At 41.6% G+C, this 2,965-nt stretch overlaps 1 long non-coding RNA gene across 1 annotated transcript in view; it reads left to right on the top strand.

Moving 5' to 3' along the window:
- LOC106531517 (uncharacterized) overlaps positions 1 to 920 on the top strand; it is a 5,159-nt gene extending 4,239 nt beyond the window's left edge. The window contains exon 3 of the long non-coding RNA XR_001311924.1: positions 833 to 920. This is a non-coding gene — a long non-coding RNA (uncharacterized LOC106531517). The remainder of the gene's footprint in view (positions 1 to 832) is intronic.
- The last annotated feature ends 2,045 nt before the right edge of the window (positions 921 to 2,965 follow it).

The following is a 2,965-nucleotide window of genomic DNA, read 5'->3' as shown; positions in this document are numbered from 1 at the left end:
CTCCTGGGACAGAGTGAGAGTACAGACACAACATACCAGACATGGTATCATTTTTAGATATACAGTAATATGTATATTGATATTTATTCACAGTATTCTGCACACCCCCAGCAAAGGGCCTTAAAACTTAATTACAGACACAAATACTGCACAGTTATTTATTTTAAATACTTCATAAATACTGAAAATATCCCAAAGCTTTTGACATTTGAGTGGCTATACAACTGCTCAGAAATGTCATTTCATTTTTTTTGTTCTCATTTTTAGAAAACATTCAGCCTCTAATCTTTATAAGAAGTCATGAAAAGCCTGATTCTTGGACTTGAATCCAAAACCAGCTCTTTTCGTTTTTAAAAACAAAAAGCCACATGAAATATATGAATGCATAAACAGCAGGTAAACTTACATTTGTATTAAATTAAATTAAATTTGTATTCATTTATTCATTCAAAACAAAACAACAAAAATTCAACGTACAAAAAACCCCCAAATCAAATTAAATGAAGGGTAGCAGAAGAAGAAAATAATTTTATGATTTCTGCCCCTTTTCCTTAAATTTAATCAAAAATTCGTCAACGTACAGTACAAAAAAACCAATAAAGGTTTATGAATTGAATTATTTCAGTTTTCTACYTGTAGTCACTTTGAAAACCAAGGGTGTAACTTTGTCTACAATTGMGGAGGGGGTGAGTGGGAGGGGAGGTTATGTTCTCTTCGTTTATTTATTGAATTGTGTACTTTTGTAAAATGTACAGTACATATATGTATGTATTTTCAGGTTTAAATACATTGTAATGCTTTGATATTTGTTGCAACATTGATTTACTTTTAGTTTTGTGCCCTGATGGTGCAACCAGCTTGAGATCATCTGACAGATYATCTCAACATATCCTAACTCCTGTTAATGACCCACTGCCTGCCTCCTGCCTGATTCTCACACTGACTCTGAACCCTGCCTATTGACACCGTTTCTGTTATCTGGACCCTGCCTTTTGGATTGTGATTTGGAGCTCTGACCTCAGACCACTTACTGGATTACCGTAACCCACTCGCTRCTCCTCTTGGACATGGACCAACATCCCCAGCGGACTTACCCAGTCTGTTTCATCCGCAGCTGCAAGGTCAGTAGCCACTCTTTTGTTTTTGCAAATCCTCCTTCACTAGTCCTGAAACTCATCAGTCTTCTGCTCCGCAGTTKGTGCCATCCCGAGGGTCCGGAGGTCCAGCGCAAAACAGTGTATTAATAAACCTTTTAAACCTTTTTCTGCTTTCAGTAGTTCTAAATCGACAAAACACTTCTGACAGTCACATAGARATGTAGCCCACCTGGGCATGCGTCTATAAGGAGCAGGCATAAGACTACCTTCGTTCTCCTGGGAGAAGTTCCAGGTGACCAGTGTGACCAGCAGTATACCCCCGGCTTGATGGTTGTGTTTACTTAGCCTGGACTCAGAACCTTAAGAGAAAAGGCGATGTTTGGCCATAATGTTGACCCCGATCCATCTGCCTTCCAACGCAGCCAAGTTGGGCTGATAGCAAGTGCATGGAGCTCACTGACCCACTTACCTATAGTCACTGTTAAAGGAAGGCAGTTTTCATAAACACCAGATWCASTGGGGCAGCACYCACTGGCTTGAAAGYCGACCCACRAAGGGCCTTTAACACCAGTGGAAGGTCCCATGCTGCCGGTGGCCTCTGTAACAGGAGATGCAGCCTCCTTGCACCATGGAGAAACTGCATCACCCAATAATGTGCCCCCCACCCATCTGCCATCAATGTCACTATGATTGGCCGAAATGTCTGCCTTCATGGTTTATGCAGCCCGTCCAGCATCAAACAGACCTTGTAGGTACCTCAGGATGTCCTGCAGGGAACAAGAAACTGGGTTTACCCCCTTGTGCCTGCACCATGCCGAAAAACCATGCCAACAATGAGCATGAGTCCTCATTGTAGAAGGAGCTCTAGCATTTGCTGAATGGAGGGCTTCAGACCTGCTAGAGGCTGCCAGCCCCCCTCAGCAGACACCATGAGAAGGTGGTCTGGAGACAGATGCCAAACCTTCCCTTCAATCTAAGATAACAGGTCTGCCCTGACCGTAAGCCGTCACAGCTCCCTATCCAGCAGACTGAGGAGCAGTGGGAACCAGACTTTCATGGGCCACTTGCATTGCCCAGACCGACCCTGGCTAAAGCTGCCAAAATAATTACCTGCAGTGTGCATGGTTCCTCCACCGGACACCAGCCAGCACCGTCAAAGCTAGAAGCAGATGAGTCGTCTGAACCTGGACACACCCACTACCTCCTAAACAAACAGACAGAAAACACACCAAACACAACCTTAGAGGGCAACAAAACCACTCCGACTGATAAGTCACAGGCAGGATGACGCTGAACCACACAGTTACCTCTCCAAGACTTGCAGAGACCAATAAGAACCGAAACACGGACTTATGGGAGAGATCAACCTGAGAAGCACCAGGTAAACCACGAGAAGATCTTTAAAAAGGTAATTTGAAATAATTACATAGTACGACAGAGTATTAGCGCCACACAACAAGATTTATTTAATTTTTTATTAGAAGAATAAAGTCATAATCTTATGACATTAAAGTCATATAAAAATAAAGTCATAATATTATGAAAATAAAGTCGTAATATTAAAGTCACAATATTGTCTTTACACGAAAAAGCCTGCAGTTATCACTGCATTAAAATGAGGAATGTTGAGCAACTTGTCAAGCTGTTCTTTAGTATTGATATAAATGGTTATTTTAGCACACTAGCATCAAATTATCAGTAGCAGTACTTGGAAATTGTGCAAACAACTCATCACTGTACAGTTCTTTCATTGTCTGATGCCTTGACTTTTCAGAATTATGTTTTGTATAGTGGTATTAATTTATATTTTCAGATCTTCCAAGGTATGGAACTCTCTGCGCATTGCTGCCCAAATCAAACTCTGGAAG

The sequence above is a fragment of the Austrofundulus limnaeus genome, unplaced genomic scaffold, assembly GCF_001266775.1.
Source record: "Austrofundulus limnaeus strain Quisiro unplaced genomic scaffold, Austrofundulus_limnaeus-1.0 Scaffold646, whole genome shotgun sequence".
NCBI classification, from domain to species: domain Eukaryota; kingdom Metazoa; phylum Chordata; class Actinopteri; order Cyprinodontiformes; family Rivulidae; genus Austrofundulus; species Austrofundulus limnaeus.
This window is presented reverse-complemented; position numbering and strand designations above follow the sequence as displayed.